Source organism: Oryzias latipes, chromosome 17 (assembly GCF_002234675.1).
Source record: "Oryzias latipes chromosome 17, ASM223467v1".
NCBI classification, from domain to species: domain Eukaryota; kingdom Metazoa; phylum Chordata; class Actinopteri; order Beloniformes; family Adrianichthyidae; genus Oryzias; species Oryzias latipes.
Genome location: NC_019875.2, coordinates 30,719,691 through 30,738,869, shown reverse-complemented (window position 1 = coordinate 30,738,869; position 19,179 = coordinate 30,719,691). Strand labels below are relative to the sequence as shown.

At 50.1% G+C, this 19,179-nt stretch overlaps 1 protein-coding gene across 6 annotated transcripts in view; it reads left to right on the top strand.

Moving 5' to 3' along the window:
• The first annotated feature begins 8,642 nt into the window (after positions 1-8,642).
• LOC101168742 (receptor-type tyrosine-protein phosphatase F) overlaps positions 8,643-19,179 on the top strand; it is a 145,491-nt gene continuing 134,954 nt past the window's right edge. For 2 of the 6 annotated variants that reach the window (XM_023965272.1, XM_023965269.1), the window contains exon 1: positions 8,646-9,199. The gene's annotated coding sequence lies outside the window, so the exon portion shown is untranslated. Of the gene's footprint in view, positions 9,200-19,179 lie in introns of all 6 variants that reach the window. The other 4 variants (XM_023965255.1, XM_023965273.1, XM_023965271.1 and 1 more) reach the window with 4 other exon arrangements.

The window sequence follows — 19,179 nt, the reverse complement described above, 5'->3', positions numbered from 1 at the left end:
CAGCCTCCTCACACCTATAGCCTCATCACACCTGCAGCTTCCTCACTCCTGCAGCCTCTTCACACCTATAGCCTCCTCACTCCTGCAGCCTTCTCACACCTGTAGCCTCCTCACATCTGTAGCCTCCTTACATCTGTAGCCTTCTCACACCTGCAACCTCTTCACACCTGCAGCCTCCTCAGTCCTGCAGCCTCCTCACGTCTGTAGCCTCCTCACTCCTGCAGCCTTCTCACTCCTGCAGCCTCCTCACACCTGCAGCCTTCTCACACCTGCAGCCTCTTCACACCTGCAGCCTCCTCACACCTATAGCCTCCTCACTCCTGCAGCCTTTTCACACCTGTAGCCTCCTCACACCTGCAGCCTTCTCACTCCTGCAGCCTTCTCACTCCTGCAGCCTCCTCACACCTGCAGCCTCCTCACACCTATAGCCTCCTCACTCCTGCAGCCTTTTCACACCTGTAGCCTCCTCACTCCTGCAGCCTCCTCACACCTGTAGCCTCCTCACTCCTGCAGCCTCCTCACACCTGCAGCCTCCTCACTTCTCCAGCCTCCTCACTCCTGCAGCTTTCTCACACCTGCAGCCTCCTCACTCCTGCAGCCTCCTCACACCTATAGCCTCCTCACTCCTGCAGCCTTTTCACACCTGTAGCCTCCTCACATCTGTAGCCTCCTCAAACCTATAGCCTCCTCACTCCTGCAGCCTTTTCACACCTGTAGCCTCCTCACATCTGTAGCCTCCTTACATCTGTAGCCTTCTCACACCTGCAACCTCTTCACACCTGCAGCCTCCTCAGTCCTGCAGCCTCCTCACGTCTGTAGCCTCCTCACTCCTGCAGCCTTCTCACTCCTGCAGCCTCCTCACACCTGCAGCCTTCTCACACCTGCAGCCTCTTCACACCTGCAGCCTCCTCAGTCCTGCAGCCTCCTCATGTCTGCAGCCTCCTCACACCTGCAGCCTCCTCACTCCTATAGCCTCCTTACACCTATAGCCTCCTCACAACTGCAGCCTTCTCATATCTGTAGCCTCCTCACTCCTGCAGCTTTCTCACACCTATAGCCTCCTCACTCCTGCAGCTTTCTCACACCTGCAGCCTCCTCACACCTATAGCCTCCTCACCTCTGTAGCCTCCTCACTCCTGCAGCTTTCTAACACCTGCAGCCTCCTCACACTTGCAGCTTCCTCACTCCTGCAGCTTTCTCACACCTGCAGCCTCCTCACACCTATAGCCTCCTCACCTCTGTAGCCTCCTCACTCCTGCAGCTTTCTAACACCTGCAGCCTCCTCACACTTGCAGCTTCCTCATTCCTGCAGCTTTCTCACACCTGCAGCCTCCTCACAACTGCAGCCTTCTCACTCCTGCAGCCTCCTCACACCTGCAGCCTCCTCACTTCTCCAGCCTCCTCACTCCTGCAGCTTTCTCACACCTGCAGCCTCCTCACACTTGCAGCTTCCTCACTCCTGCAGCTTTCTCACACCTGCAGCCTCCTCACACCTATAGCCTCCTCACCTCTGTAGCCTCCTCACTCCTGCAGCTTTCTAACACCTGCAGCCTCCTCACACTTGCAGCTTCCTCATTCCTGCAGCTTTCTCACACCTGCAGCTTTCTCACACCTGCAGCCTCCTCACACCTATAGCCTCCTCACATCTGTAGCCTCCTCACTCCTGCAGCCTTTCTCACTCCTGCAGCCTCCTCACACCTGCAGCCTCCTCACACCTATAGCCTCCTCACCTCTGTAGCCTCCTCACTCCTGCAGCTTTCTCACACCTGCAGCCTCCTCACACTTGCAGCCTCCTCACTCCTGCAGCTTTCTCACACCTGCAGCCTCCTCACACCTGCAGCCTCCTCACATCTGTAGCCTCCTCACACCTATAGCCTCCTCACGTCTGTAGCCTTTTCAGTCCTGCAGCTTCCTCAGTCCTGCAGCCTCCTCACATCTGCAGCCTCCTCTCTCCTGCATCCTCCTCAGTCCTGCAGTCACACGACCCCTGAACTATGTATGGATTCTGCAAATGTTGGCAGTCAGCACGCTGCAGCAGCATTGAGTGGAGCTGACAGGAGGAGAAGCCCTCAACAGTGTCAAACACTGAGGAGTGAACATGAAGATGCTGGCAGATGTAAACCAGCACTTCCATGCAGTTACTCCCCAGCTCTCAGCTCCTCTTGACAGGAAAAACATGAACCTGCAGCATGGCGGCGACATCGCTAAAGTCTGTCAGAGTCAGAGTCTGGTTGTAGTTTCAGTTTGAGGGGCTGTAAGCCAGAGGAAGAGTGTAAAAACAGATGGATGTCAGAAAATGGGGGCGGGGTTACTTTGCGCCAAAAGTCCCGCCCACAACTCAGAGGTGAATGAACTCCTGCCGCTCTGCAGAAACTATGTCCTAGAAAACGGCATCATCCTCATTGAAAGACCACCAGGAACGCTTTGAAAACACATCAAAAGATGATGGGAGTAAGACTTTGATGGTTCAAATGTGAAACTGCAGGATGAGGATCAGAGGAAGCTCTGCTGTTTTCATTAGAAGATTCCAGATATGATGAGGTCGTTATGGAGACGCTCTTTGTACTTCAGCGGTTGTTTGATGTCAGTTTTCCGTTTTACTTTGTTGCTTTTTTTGTTAATCGCCGTTCCTTCTTCAACAGAAGCCTGCAGTGGGTTAAGGATTCAGTTTGAGTTGCCATGGTGATAAAGACAGAATGAAGTGATTCACCTTTGTGAAGAGCTGAACCATGAGTGGACTTTCCTGTTCCTGTTGATAGTTGTTCCGTCGTGGTTGATCCTAAACCACGTAGATCCCCCTCTTTAGTCACCCGCCCCCCTCCACCCCGCTCTGTGAAGCCGAGGACGGTATTATATTTTGTCCGTGTATGCATCACTGTCAGGGAAGCAGCGGTGCTGTGCTGCAGCGGCGGACAGTTAATAACCCCGGTGTGAGGTCTGGTGATGGGGCATCATGAGGCTCTGTGCTGCTGTCATGAGCCATTTACCCCAAACAGGTCCCCTAATGGAACACCGAGTCAATGAAAACAATAATCACTGCCAATTCTGCTGAAAGCAGGGAAATTATTTTAGGGCACCAGGAGAAGGTTTGTGGGTGTCTGTTCATGGAGCGGCGTGGCTCAGCGCGGCGCTCAGCTGCATTATGGGAAAGCACGGCTGCAGCTGCAGGGCTTTGGGTCTGACAGCAGGCCATGTCCCTGTGTGTTGGACTGCCCACAGACCTGACCATGTGGTAACCCCCACCATGGCGTGATGGACCGCACACACTCCACCCAACACGTCTCCGGCGAGGACGGCCGCCACGCTGCCAGAAGGTCAATAGCTGGACAGAGTGTCTTTGAGGGGCTTCAAGAGTCTTAATGGTGTTCAGTGGAGAAGCCCACAGCACCTTCTCCGGGGGCTGTTTCCAGATATTCCACAGTGATACCTAATACAGACCCATTAGCCCCCCCCAGCCATGGCTCCCCATCATCTGAGGAATTAAAAATTAAGCAGCCAAACCCCCCCTTGTCTGATGGATGCTCTGCAGCGCTGAAACCTCAGATTCCCCCAGCGATGATCTGTGAGGGATGGCTCATGGAATCCAATCTGCTTGAGGGAAAACGCTGACTGTGATGGCGGGGGGGGGGGTCTGTCCATCACATCCATCATGACTTCACGTTTGCAACAGCTGGCTGCAGACAGATGACCCCCGCCACTCGCCGCCGTGTCTCCTCTGGGCCGCTCTCCTGCATCGTGACCTTGGTGTCGGTGTCCTCGGCTGCAACATCTGCCCTTCCAGGAGCGTGCACGAGCGTGCACACGCCGGTGCCTTCTCTGAATCATCACTGGGTAGTGCAGCAAAGCGACATGTTTCCTCTGAAGGGCTGTACAGTAAAATGAGCATGCTGTCGTTGTTGTCAGTGTTGAACGCTTGGCACCATGCTCCACGCTTCTCCTCCTCCTCAAATCCTCTGCCAACCCCCGGCTGCCCCCCCCAACACTGTGTGGCTAACTATTGCATCCACAAAAACAATGAAGGGGAGGGCACGCTTGTTCCACTGCCCCCATCTCTCCACAGGAATTTTCTGCCTTTGATTTCTTCCTTTTTTAATAAGCAAAGAGTCTTTTGGGTGCTGCCAGCTCAATCACAGCTTATGTGTCCTTCATCCCATTCCAACCCACCGCCCGCTTTCTTCTGCGTCTCTTGCGGAAGCCGTCTCTTCCTCTTTACTTCTCTGCATTCGGCCCTTTAAATATAGCTTCTGAGGAAACGCATCTCTGTGTTTCTAGTGGTTCCAGGCTTTTGGGGGGGGGGCATTTTAGATCATTCACGTCCCTCTCTTGTGGCTTAAGTGGTTTCCTCGTGATGTATAAAAACGGTGTTGACTTGTTCGCAGAAAATCAATTACAATTATACTCTTGAGAGGAATTCAGAATTTCTGCAGAATGATTTTCTGTCACTGTACCTCCAGCCTGAAAGGAAGCTTTTGTTTTGTATCTAAATGATCATCTCGGTGGTTCAGAGAGACCCCCCCCACACACTCACGGCATCTGCCACATTCTGCTTGACATTGATAACAGAGTCACATTTTTCTCATCAGCTCTGAGACTGCCAGACCCCCCCCCCCCCCCCCCCCAATAACTGAGTCTGACTCTGAACATCATCTCCTTTCAGGAAGACTCCATCTTTGCTGAAGCAGAGATGCTAAGCACAATAATTAGCGTGTTTGACTGCATGTTGGTTAATGATACAAGAGCTCTGTGTGTTCTCATCATTAGCTTCCATTAACACTTCTGCCGCCTCATTGGGTCCTGGAGTCTCTGCAGTCCCTGCAGGTCTTCTTTCACTGACCTAAACTCTACTAAACCCTCCAACAAAACCAGTTTCAGATCAGCTATCTGTTAAATCTGAAGTTCCTATAAAGAAAGGGATGCCAACTTGTCCTAAACACCTGAGCAAACCGGTTCTAGTGGTGCACAGAGGTCACTGTTACAAAGGGGGTTGTGACACACGAGGAGTATATTTGGATAAACTTTATTTATGTTGTAATGTGTGCATTTCCTTATGGATCGGACAGAAGAAAAGGGGAAAAACAGATGGAGGCAGAAGGGTAGAAGAAAGGAAAAAAGAGGCTAAAAAAAAGTTGGAGAATGGTTTAGAAATACCCGGGGGGGGGGCAGGTTGACAAACAAAAAGAGGCAACTATTGCTGGAGGCTAACAACTACAACTTTCACATGTAAGTGTTTATCAAAAAGGGGAGCAGCCAAAATGAAAGTCGTGTTTGTATTTTTGATACAGAAAACTGCCTCCAGGTTGTTGAGTATTTGGGAATTTTTGACGTAGGTTTCCTTAAAAATATTTCAGGTAGTTTTGACAGAGACTAACATGTGTCCTTTCTTTCACATTTTTTTGTTTTTGTTCAGTGCTTATAAATGATGAAAACTATTTCTATTCCATTGAAGTTTTAGGCACCTGTTTATGGGGCTTTTTGCACTCAGAATGTTTAATATTTAACATTTATTTTTTAAATCAGCAAAAAACACCTGAAGGTGACCCAGGCTTAATGTTGAATCTCCTTCACCTGGACTGCTCTGTTCCTAAAATCCTTCCTCCCATCAAACCAGCCGTTTGTTTTTCACGGCAAAACAAACTTTTAACAGACTGACAAACGACTTTTTTCTGCTTTTTGCTGGAACCAAAAAAAACCCTGGCTCACCGGCGTGGCCTCTGACTAACAGCTGAGCAGACTGACAGAACAAAGAGACGTCGGTTCACAAAGACTCTGAATTGTAAGATTGCAGAAGTCCCCCCACTCGTCTCACTGACTGAATTATGGATGTGCAGCTTACCTGTCGCTCAGTCACTTTGTAGCTGTGACATGTCTTTGCGATCGTGACACATGCTCAGCATCCTCTGACATTCCCCTCCTCCCCCTCCGCTGCACCTTCCTGTTTATTCTGCCTTTTCTGTGAAGCTTGGCGTGCTGCTTCCCTCACGTCTGCACGGTTAGGACAGGTGTTGGGAGTGCATTATTAGTGCGGAACACCTTAAAGACGGTCTCATTACCATGTCTTTATTAAATTAAGGAACAAAGACAAACAAAAGATGAAGCTTGGTGAATCTGTGTTCTCTTTCTGGGCCTAGTTGTGTCTGCGACCAGCGCAGGCTAATCCCTGCAGTGAGTTGCTGTTTTATGCTCGAGTGCTTCACAGATATGCCTTAAGTGGCTTAGCAAAGACAATCACATTCCTCTGAAAACGGTCAGGTAACACACTCCACGGAAGACCAGTGAGCCGCTGCTGGAGACTGCAGTCCAGCATAAAAAAACGCTCCTCCTGCTTGTTTACGGCCCAAGTTCAGGCGTGGGACACGGAGCGTCGGACCAGCAAACGCAAGAGAAGCTTGACGATGGAAATGAACCTCTTTAAAAGTAATTTATCTGGGCTAATTTCCCCACAGAGTTCAATAAAAAAATGAATGGGAGGAGCTGATAAGGGCTTTGTTCTACCAGAGCCGTGGTTGGAGGCTGATACCACTCTGTGACTTGCACTCATTTACAACACCAATTATTCCCAATCACAGCTGTAATGAAGAGGTTTTCCTAATACTCACGCAGATAAAGGTTGTTTGACTTTCTGCACATCCAACAGGCTCTGCACAAAGTTTGAGGCTGCTCTGAATTCTTGATGCTGCTGGAGTTTGTGGATTATTCCTCAAATGGTCAAGAGCTGAATAAATATGCAGCTCAGGCAGCATTTGCTGCTTCGTCATTGGCAGGTTTTCTGCCAGCATTTGCTGCTTTGTGCAGAAAACCTGCCAATGACAAAGCAGAGCTGTCCTCGCAGGAGTCTTTAGCAACCCTGTAGAAAGAAAAGGCTCTCTCTGGACCATGTCTGACCTTCAGGAGGAAGGCTGTGTGAATGTTTCCACCGCTGTCCTCACGCCGTGTCCTTATCAGACGAGCAGGCCTCTCGCCGGCCACAGGAGACTGGCAGCAGCATTATTGAACATATGTTCCTGCTTTTCTGTCTGCCACCTACATATTGATGGCTGCTGCACTGAAACAATGGCCTCCCTCTCCGTGCAATGATGACGGCTCCGTCTGCAGCGCCGAACAATCGCCGCATTAAAAACAGAACTGGTTTTTAAAGGGGCTTGGAGGTCACAGATAAAATCAAAAGTATTGGGAGAGGCTTGAGTGCATACCTGGGGGGGGGGGGGGGGGGGGGGGGGGGGGGGTTAGTGGATCACAGCTCCCATTGAAGGGACTTTTATGGAGGGGTAAAGCCTTGTGTAAACGCCTTTAGGTAGGCGTGGCGGACGGTTGATCTGCATTTTAGTGCCAAGCTAAAGATTGATCACAGCGAGGTTAGGAGGCGGGGTGGATGGGCTGTCAGAATGCTGAAGTCATGCAGGTCCTCATTACTGGGGGGTCACAGCATCCGTGGCCCCCACGTTCATCCGAGCCGCTCGAGTGCGCGTCAGCCCGGCTGCACTGTAAGCAGAGCACATCCTCTGTCATCATTACCAACCCAAACTCTGCTCCCAAATCCCTCGTTTCTGAGCCGCTTTGACTCCAGGGCGGAATTCCACTTTTCCTGTTTGGGAAAACGCCCCAGTGGCACTAAATGTTGGGGAGATTTTTTTCTGCATCTCCCCCCCGGACGTCTCTGAAACCAAATCAGCTCCAGCTGAAAGAGCCAAACACCTATAAATTATAGATCACACCAGAGTCCTGAGCTTCACAAGGTGAGACCGAGGATGGAGAAGCACTTTCTTTTCTGAAGAAAACAGAAATTAAAGGGCAGAAATTATTGGCTGATTGGAGGAGCTTCCAGAAAGAGACCTGGGGCCCCAAAGGACCTCCAGGGCTGCAGGAGGTGCTGTTCATTCCACCTTAATACCTGCAGCTTCTGTTCCGTCTAAAAGCACAGACGGCGTGGAGTCACAGGACGCTGCGACTGAAGAACTGATGGTGGGCGTGGCCTCGCCATTCGCTGAACCTTATCGGGTTTGTCGTTCTAATTAACGTATGTAACAAACTTTTATGATAAAACACATTTATGTGCTCTGGACAGTTTTATAATAATAATTGATACTTTATTGATCCTTCAATGGGGAAATTCTTATCCGCATTTGACCCCTCCCCAGGGGGAGCGGTGAGCTGCAGCTGAACTGGGAGGCCTTAGCGTTAAGGGTCTTGCCCAAGGACCCTCATTGGGTGATGTTAATTGCTCGCCATTGATATGGTAATTGACCCCAGTACCATTGTGCGTGGCAGCCCTTTACCTTACCAACCGAGCTACCCAGCCGCCCTTTATTCTGAAAGTCCTCAAATTACCACAAGAGAAAAAAAAGATAAACACAAAAAAAGGAAAAAAAACATACATGAGTTTCCAAAGAACTATTAAAAAACAAAAAAGGAGAAGGTTACATCTTTTAGTAGTAAATTATTAAAAACATGACAGTTTCCTACTCTCACAGAAATGAGATTAATTTTATTATGAAATTGTTTTTATGTCATTTATTTTTGTGTTGAAAACACACAAAAATGTGCTCCAAATGGAAATGAGTTCAGCGTGTTGGGGTGGGTGTGTTCTTCTGGTGGGGGCATTATGGTGAGGGGGGCTCTTTGCACGTCCGTGCCCCGGGGTCCATTGTTTCCTAATCCGCCCTTGTCTTGAGCCAGATTTTACTCGCAGATTAACCTCGCATTTCCCGGCGTGCGCGCGCGCGCCGAAGAGCACGGACTGAATTTCGGTGCCGGCTGCCCGCGTTCGGCTCGTGCTTCCCCGTCTCCGGGCATGAATGGACGCGGAGCCGAGTGAAGCCGAGTGGATCCGAAGATACCCCTGACCGACCTGTGCGCGTTTTCCCACCACGGAGGCATTCAGCGGCGTGACTGTCGCGGACACGCAGAGCAGCCCCGTCTGCGGGGACCGGAGCCCCTCCGCCGCGGCGCCAGGACTACTTCACGCGGTCACAGCCCGCGAGTGAGTCGCCTGTTGGCAGCGACACTCGAGCCGGCAGGCAGCGACCCGCGCCGGACGGAGCCGCCACGAATAGATCCGGGATCCGCGACCCTGACCGGGACGGGACCGCGCGCTCCTGTGGAGGGGGGGGTTTGTTCGGTCTACGGGGACCCGCAGTGGATTGTTGTGCTTAAAGTGAGGAGGAGAGTCCCGGCGGGAGGACAGACATGCCCGCGAGCTCCGGTAAGTCGCTGCTTCAGACATGACATGTTTACCTCCAACTCCCCGAAGTGAGTCCGAGCAGGTCCGCGCGGCGCGAGCGCGAGCCCGCCACGACTTCACAGCGAGTCTTTTATCGGGGCTCGTCTGCGGGGCGCGAGGCTCCTGAGTCCGACGGACACGCGCCACTTCGCCCGCAACACGCACGGGAACATTTATTGTTTTTGAGCAGAGAAATCACGCACGAGCCCGTTCACGCGGAAACATCCCGCCATGGCAGTCTGCGTGATCGTTGCGGGGTACAGCCTCACACGTTTAAGCGTCTCCGCTCTAACTTGCGCGCGGCCGCCCGCACGCACTTCTTTTTTTGCAGAAACTCTGCGGGGATTCACTCCTAAAGAGGGGGGCGCGTGGAGCCGGTCGCCCCCTCATTGTGGCGCGTGATGACAGACCGTTCCTACGGGCTGTGCACTTCGTTGGTGCGCGTGCACGGCGGCGCGCGCCACACCTTATGAAATCGTTTCTTGTTCTTTATCATCTGACGGGGGGGTTCTGGTGCCCCCCCCCATGCCTCCTCCATAACTCTTTCACTTTCTGCTCCTGCAGCTCAGCAGGAGGAGGAGACCCCCCCTCGAGGGGCTCGGACTCCTGTGTGCCTTTCTATGTGTGTGTGTGTGTGGGGGGGGGGGGGGTCGCTGAGCGTCATACATGTTCAGCATCAGCCTGGCATGTTTGGTGGGAGCCACAGGTTTTCCCAGCATCCTTCAGGAGGACGTGATGTGATTAACGCTGTCACAGATTTAATGAAGAGGCCAAACGAGAGGCAGAGTTTAAGCAGATGAAGCAGGGGGGGGGGGGGGGGGGGGGGGTGTTGTTTCTCTTAGTTGCATCAGAGTCTGTGCTTCTCTGCTACTTCTGCTTTCTGAGCGTCAGATCCTGGAGTCTGAATGAATACTAACAAAGTGCATATTTGGATTGAACGGCCCCCAAAGCGTCATTGTTCTCTCCATGGACTAAATCCTTTGAATAAATGGTTGATTGCTGGTTGGGATTTCTTAAAAAAGTACGTCGGCGCTGCTTGGTTCTGCTGAACGACCCAGAACCGCCTGCTGCTACCTTCTGGACAGACGGGTTATGGTGGAACCTGTTGACAGACCTGTTAGGCGCCGTGCTCCTGAACTATTAGGGTTTGCTTCCATCATAAGGACTGCAGTGCAGCTGCAGGCCTTCATTACCGCGTCTAACCTCTGCCTGTTCATTGTCTTTATCCATGGATGGGCTATGAAAGCTGTCAGAGAGGAAGACTACCAGCGTTTACCGCCGTGTGCTGAGCGGTGATAAAGGCCAGACGAGGTTCTGTTGAACTGCAGGTGATTCAGACGATAGCTGGTGACGTCCTGAGGGATTACAGAGTACATCCATGCATCGCTTTTCTGTTCATTTGCAGCATTTGAAGACAGGAGCAGAGCTCCGTGGTGGGGGTGGGTGGGGGAGGACTTGGGCAGCCTTCTCAGCTAACACACTGCTGTGGTAGTGTGACGTCTCCAGTCCTTTTTATTGTTTTTCATGGCTAAAATGTGACTGATCTGCATTGTGAGTGTGAGGAGGAGGAGGAGAAGGATCACCTTGTGAACTTCTGCTCAGATGCTCTTCCTCTAAATGCGCTCCTGTTTTGGCCGAGTTCCTGATAGGAAGCAGTAACCTGAAGGAAATGCACCGATTATCGGTCAAAGGCTGTTATGAAATTCATCGGCAGAAAATGGAACATTCCTGTCAGAAGAATTTGTGACGCCGCAGTGACTTCACCCGTCGGTTCTGGTCCAGTGAGCCTCCGTGTACTTAGATGTGGAAGTTTCAATATTTACTGCACAATAGATCCTGCAATGCTGGAGATGGTTTGTATTCAGCAAATCTGAACTTAAATTTTACATTTGTGTTACATGTGGACGTTGAGGTGCAAAAAACAGAACCATGGTAGAACCATTCTCCACAGTTTGGACTGCAAGTCTTTCAGGGTTTAACAGCATTGGTCAGCTAACAAGTTATTAAGTAGTACAATGGATGAAGCCATCAGACAACACATCTCTCAGGCTTTGCCCCCAACTCATCTTCTAATGTTGGTAATCCTAACCCCTCCACGCCATACCTAACCCCTCCACGCCATACCTAACCCCTCCACGCCATACCTAACCCCTCTACGCCAAAACAAACTCCTCCACGCCATAACAAACCCCTCCACGCCATACTTAACCCCTCCACGCCATGACAAACCCCATCCACGCCATACTTAACCCCTCCACGCCATAACAAACCCCTCCACGCCATACCTAACCCCTCCACGCCATAACAAAACCCCTCCACACCATAACAAACCTCTCCACGCCATACCTAACCCCTCCACGCCATAACAAACCCCTCCACGCCATAACAAAACCCCTCCACGCCATGCCTAACCCCTCCACGCCATAACAAAACCCCTCCACGCCATACCTAACCCCTCCACGCCATAACAAAACTCCTCCACGCCATAACAAACCTCTCCACGCCACACCTAACCCCTCCCCGCCATAACAAAACTCCTCCACGCCATAACAAACCTCTCCACGCCATACCTAACCCCTCCACGCCATAACAAAACCCCTCCACGCCATAACACACCTCTCCACACCACACCTAACCCCTCCCCGCCATAACAAAACCCCTCCACGCCATACCTAACCCCTCCACGCCATAACAAAACCCCTCCACGCCGTTCCTTACCCCTCCACGCCGTTCTTAACCTCTCCACGCCATATTTAACCCATCCACGCCGTTCCTAACCTCTCCACGCCATAACAAAACCTCTCCACGCCATACTTAACCCCTCCACGCCGTTCCTTACCTCTCCACGCCGTTCCTAACCCCTCCACGCCATAACAAAACCTCTCCACGCCATATTTAACCACTCCACGCCGTTCCTTCCCTCTCCACGCCGTTCCTAACCCCTCCACGCCATAACAAAACCTCTCCACGCCATATTTAACCCCTCCACGCCGTTCTTTACCCCTCCACGCCGTTCCTAACCTCTCCACGCCATAACAAAACCTCTCCACTCCATACTTAACCCTTCCACGCCGTTCCAAACCTCTCCACACCGTTCCTAACCCCTCCACGCCGTTCCTAACCTTTCCACGCCATACTTAACCCCTCCATGCCATACTTAACCCTTCCACGCCGTTCCAAACCCATCCACGCCGTTCCTAACCTCTCCACGCCATATTTAACCCATCCACGCCGTTCCTAACCTCTCCACGCCATACTTAACCCATCCACGCCGTTCCTAACCCCTCCACGCCGTTCCTAACCTCTCCATGCCATATATAACCCATCCACGCCGTTCCTAACCCCTCCACGCCATACTTAACCCCTCCACGCCATAACAAACCTCTCCACGCCATACCTAACCCCTCCACGCCATATAACAATTGAGGACTCCACCTAAAACCTCTCTGGTTAAAAAAGGCGCTTTTGGCATTTTTCTGATGCTGCAGGACACAGAATGAAGTTTAAAGCTGTTGCTGAGTTTTATTTATTCCAATCGTTTTGAATCGGACGCAGAAAAAACATTTGAAAAAGATCAGATTTGTAATGTAGAAAATATGTTGGGCGGGGCCACAAGCTCCCTGCTCCGCCCCTTTCTGATCACCCACCTGGAGGGGGTGTGAGGTAGCAGGAGAGTGTAAGCAATGCTATCAGCAACGAGGAGGGGAAAGGGGGCGGGGTTGCTCTGCACCTCCAGTCCCACCCACACTCCAGAGGTGAATGTCTGCCGCTCTGCAGAAACTATGTCCTAGAAAACGACACAGGTTCTTGGACTTTGGCTAAAAACAGCATCATCATCATGAAAAGACCACCGGGACTTGAAATGAACTTCACCTTGAACTAAAAAAAATCAGTAGATTTCTGTTATTTAATTGGAAATGATAATTAAATTGGAAACTCCAATGTTTTACATGTAGAAATGGAAATCAACTCTTTATCTTCATTCATATAGGTGGGCATGAAGGAGTTAAGGACGGCATTTGGCATTTTGTTATGCATGTTTTTTTATTCATAGCTATTTGAATTAACCGCCTTGTATTTCTCACTGCATATATCTTTTTTCTTGATGTTATAAATAGTAGTTTTTAGGTTTGTAGGTAGACAGTGTTAGCCTCTTCATCCTGTAGACACAGGTATCACTCCACCTCAGCAAACAGGCCACATGTCACCTGGACTGGAGCTCAGAGCAGGTCTTCATGCCTTCATCAGTCCTCACGAGCAGAAGAACTGAAAACGTTCTTTCATTTCGTGATTTCACAACAGATCCTGGTGCTGTACAAACCAAAGTGCTCCTTCTTGGAGCCTTTAGGAAAGGGTGGAATATTCATCCTGAAACAGTCTGGGTTGCTATTTCCATGATGGCGAGCGTTTCCATGCGTCCTGGTCTGGGGCTGGAAGCCCAGACATCTGCTCCGGTGCTGCCCGGCTTTGGTCGTGCTGAGTACAGTTGTGGCCACACGTTGCAAACCGCTCTGCAAGCCTCTCCCTGCTAGCATTTCTCATGCTTTCCATATGAGTAACATCTTGGTAATTCTAAGGCCCTGGAGTTTTAATGAGAGGTCTTGCCCATCCCATGTGGGTTTGTGGTGGGTGGGTTCCGAGTTTCTCGGGTTTATTGAAGTTTAGAACAGCTCTGGGACGCCTTGTTGTTGGTAAAGACAAACCAAGTCTTTTTTTAATCAAGCTGGTCTGAACTGGTAATGGTGGGTTTGGGGTGAAGGTCTCACAGATCAGGGTTAAAGGACAGAGTGAAGTTCCTGGTTCTCTTCTGGTTCAACAGCGGGCAGACAGGATGGGTGTCTTGCTTTGGCGTGCGCTGTTGTTGTGGTCATCTGTGCACAGCCACGGCGCACGCTTGCTGGGCTCTGACGGCGTCTGCTCTTTAACATCAGCAGCGTTCAGAGTGATTTAGCGCTCTGTCTGCGCGGGTAATGCAGGAGACATTTCACTGCTGATTGGAACCAGCTCTCCCATTTCAGAGTCCACTGGTGACATTATAAACCATTTACACCAGAGTTTTACAGGGCACCCCTGTATTTGGAAAAGTGGAAACAGACGCAGCGTCCAAAAATGGCCCGTTTAACCGCTGAAGCCCTCCTTTTCCCTGTTCCTTGTATAATTAGTTTTTTATTTACCTCAATGTGAGGTTGTGCTGTTGAGTGAATACAGAGGACGTCCAGAGGCCAAACGTCGGGTTAATCAGCTCCGTCTGTCTTTCATTTCAACCCAAGCAGCTTCCAGGAACAGGAGGTGTGTCTGTTTTTCATTTTTGGAAACGCTTGCCGTTTTTTTGGCCTTCACAGCTGAGGTGTTTCTGGTCGTCAGGACATTCACACACGTATGTTGCCTCCCAACATGTTGCACAGTAGATGTGGCCTTTGCAATGGCGTAAATGGGCCAAACAGCCTTAATTTAGTTTTCAGCTCATAAGAAGCAGGTCATTAAACCGCAGTCAGAGTACAGCTGAAGATCAGGAGGAGCCACTTTTACAGAAGGACGTGCAAAGAATAAAGGATGAGCTGCTCGTTCCACTCACAGCGTCTGAACTCCACGCCGTTTTTACCCAGAAGCTCTTATTTTGGGGAAAACTGGGATTAAATGGAAACATTGAAGGTGTTTTCCTAAGAAATCAGGACATCAGTGTTTAGTGCTGCCTTCAGTTAACAAAGACGCCAGCGTCCCTGCAGCTGCAATTACAGAAACATTTTCTCAATTTCATATTCAGAGATTACTTCAGAATGTAGGGATGAAGGTTTCAAGAATGGAAAGCCCCCCCCCACAGCCCAGTGTTAATATTACTCGTCTTACTACTTAGAGATGTGAGAAATGAAAGTCCCAGACAAGCGTGGAGGATGATGCACACAAGGAGCTGCAAGCTGCCAATTGGTATGCAGAAGCTAGTCTACGATGAAATGTAGAAACTGTTGCTGTTCATCTGCAGTCTCTGTGATCTCACATGGTCCCAGATGGCTTTCTCACCACACAAACCATCTAATTAAAACCTGGAACCAGCAAACACACCAACCAGGATTGTTTTCAGGTTGTGTAATTGTTTTAGAATCCATCATTGTTTCCCACATTAGGATAATCGCATCGCTGTTGCTTTTCTTTTTCTAGCAGTGCTGTTGGGGATTGCAGAGGTTTTCATATCCAAATGTCAACAACGGTGCACTTAGCAAATGAGTCTTAGAGTCAACAGCATTGTTAGCCCAAATAGGGGCAAATAAACTCCTGTTTTCCCTCAAACATTGTAATGAGCGGCTTGTTTGGTTTTCTTGGTGCTGACTGACGGCGGTGGTCAAACAGGCTTCATTCACGAAGTGAACAAAGCACAGCGGGGCTTCACAGGTGGGGCTTCACAGGTGGGGCTTCACAGGTGGGGCTTCACAGGTGGGGCTTCTCTGTCTGGTGTCTCCCGGTGTTCGGGGAAGCAGCCGGTACTTTTCCTGATCTGCTGCTGACGGTACCCAACCGTTCATGAGGACGTCCGTGAATGGAGCTGACGGTCCGACTCCAGGCCTCAGCAGCACATTGGAGCGTCTCAGTATGTCTGTGATTGGCCTGAATGCTTGGAATTGTTCTGTTTGGCGTGTTTTTGGAACAACATGGAGGCTTGTTTTCATCTGGACAAAGTGTTGAACCAGAGTCACTGGTTTCTTTTGTCTTCTTTCTGCCAGAAAAGTAGAGTGTCATTGGAAACGGAAACAGGAATCCTCTCATCTGTCGCTCCGCCCACGTGTTTGCACAGATTCAGGCCTGACTGTCCGGCGTTTCAGGTGCTGGGATAGATGCCCAGCCCGCCTTATGGCGCCGCAGACGTGCACGCTGCTTATGTCTGGATGCAGCGCGTTGACAGGAGCGTGTGGCGGGCGTGTCCGACGTCAGCGCCTCATCTGCCAGCTCAGCAGAAGCGCTCAGATGACATGCTTTCATTTAGAGACAGACGCTGCACGTGGTCAGATCGAGCGGCGTTTTACCAGCTGCTGTCAGTCATCTCAGCTGTCGTTGTCTTCGCGGTCTTTCGTGTTCTTATCTAATTAGAGCTCACGCGGCGCCACACGCTAGCGTAAACACACCCAAACCAATGTTCCATGAAGGTCAAACAGTCAGCCGCGCCGCGTCGCTGAAGGAAACGCCACGCCTGCTCTCTTTTTCAGACAACTCTACAATAAAGGAGCTTTAGCTCGGCTTTGAAGCGAAGCGTTTGAGGAGGAATCATGACTTTGCAGGTTTCATCTTGCATGTTTTCCTTGATGTCAGCACACCGGAGCTTTTTGCTGCCTGTTTTCTCTAAAAGCTCTTTTGCTCAGGGGAATTTCAGTTGAAGCCATTACCAGTTCTAGCGAGAATACGGTTTCACAAGCACACACGCGGACTTGGCGTGCACGTTTAGGGTGCAAAAATCATGCTGACTGTTTAGAAATCAGCAGAGACACACTTTGTCAGGACAGCCGGCAGGCTGCTCTTTTTGCTTATGGAAGTGATAAAAATAAGGCGGCTGGTGATTGGCAGCAGCTTCAGCAGACTCCAGGATGCGGCGCTGAAGACAATCACTGCTTATGAGTTGTTGAGTGTGACACCTACACCCTTATTGTCACCAGCCGAGTGGACTAAAGCATGAAAAGGCAGGAAAATGCTGCCCGCACTCCGGCTGTCCCACCGATACGGCAGATGGACGGGATTTTGGGGAGCGAAGGCGGAGCTCTTTGGCTGCGAGGGACAGAGATGACAGCTCTTCGTCTGCTGTGGGCGGCGGGGGCGGCGGCTCGCAGCACTTTCTGTGTCCTCATGACGGAGCCTTGATGCCATCAGAGACCATTAGTGTTGACAGCACGTCACCCCGGAGCCCTCGCTGAGGCATCCAGGAGGAGAAGGGAATCAGGATGGCACACCTGGAAATAAACCGGAGCTTGTAATTCCTGGCGGAGAATCTTCCCTCTCCCCCCAAAGCCGTTCTCTCATTAGCATTCATCGGGCTGAGCTTCAGCCGCTGCAGCCGGCCGTGTGGCTGCATCATTAAATCTGCCAATCATTCATCCTAAAGATGATGCTTTGGAAAACCAAAATCCCGTTTCAGCATGCGGCCGTGACTCCTGGCCTCTGCTTTGAGCACAGGCTGCCTCCGAAGCCCCACAGTCAGTGTTGTGACACAAGTGAAGACAAGTGACTCTAATAAAAGCATGTAATGCAATAATTCAGTGACTGAATTAGAGACGGAGCAAAGCTTAACAGAGAGCCGGCTCCCACCGCTCAGCTGTGACGGCAAAACGCTCAAATGTGAGTCTCATTATTCTGAACACTTCAACCAGCGGCTGGAGAAACGCCGCATGAATAGGTTGGATGGTCAAGAATGCGCTCCACCCTATTGATCAGCGTTGGAACGGGGGAAAAATCAATCCAAGAAAAAAGACGTTTTTGGAAACTCTTTCCTTAAATGTTCTGACCCGTCCATAAGAACTGGACCGAGCGACATCATCCAAGGAAAATGGTTTATTCCAGCTCCAACCAAATTTATGCAGTCGTCCTTTTTTCAGCACCTGGACGCCGCTATGTTGGAGCCAGACGTTCCCAGTAAACGGTGATTGGTCCGAGTCGGTCTGAGTCCTAGTTTCTATGGGAACCACTCGCACCAATCAGCAGGGAGCTTGTTGGAAGGCCACACCTCTTCCACTTGAAAGTGGCCCACATGAAATCAAAGGATTTGAAAGTTGTGGCCAGCAGGCTCCACCCATTTTCACTGAGGCATCTAATTGGTCAGTGTTTAACTTGAACAGCTTCAAGTTTTTAACTCAGCAAAAAATATCCTGAAAAAAGTAGGGAGAAGATTAAAAAAAGTATCAAATCCAGAACGGTTCTTCTGACCAATGGAATGACAGATCAACAGCTGTTTGTTCTCTTTAGAGTCTATGGGATTTTGGCTTCTTGGAGACACTTCCTGTTTGGAGCGCCAGGGGGCGTGGTCACTCAGTCCAGTCCCCATATACAGTCAATGGTTCATATACGGATATTTTAAATGCAAAGGTGAAATTAGGTCACATATAAGGCTGCAATTAAATTCTTTATATTGAGAAAATCAATATCTATAAAATGTTTTTATTGGTTGACTATATGAAGTCTGACCTGAAATGTTCAGATTAAAGGCAGAATACTGTTATCAGTGAACACGCTAAAGCATTTCATGTCACTGTCACCATATTTAACAGGATGCTGCATAATATGACCTTAATTCAACAATAATATGGAATTATTATTAGGAGTTTTGCCTCCAGGCCACCGGTGTCAGTGGTTCATAAACATACGCCGGCATCGTCTTGTCATCAGAATCAATCATTCTCCGTTCTGGACAGTCGCCTGCAGAAAAACCAGAGCTTTAAATCAGGGGTGACCCCCCCCCATTTCTGTGCAGTGAATTCTCAGAGAATAGAGCAAAACCACGGGGGCTTTGGCTTTTAATGAGATGTCATTCCAGCGACCAACATGATAAGTTGCTTCCTGCATGCTGTTTATATATAAATATGGGTTATGATCATATGAATGACCCGGCGGGTCTCTGCACATTAGCGGCATTCATCAGTCTAAGTACATTCCAAGGTGACACACCGGAGAGCAGAGCTGAGATCGGCCGGGTTCTGGACGGGGAGAGCGGATCCGTTTGGGTCTAACATGCTTCTCAACAGAACCTAGAATCCTCGTCCTTCACCACGCAGCACCGATGGATGAGCCGCATCCGTCACAGACAGAGAGACAAAAGACGGCTTTAGGTTTATTTGACAGAAACAAATGTTAATAAAACATTTTCCTCTGCCTAGTTTGTCACACAGAATGACCCAGATCTACCATCAGACGCTACAAGAACATAAATATAAAACACACATTAAAATAAATGTGCCATTAAAGGACAGAAAATCCTCAGGGATGAAGCT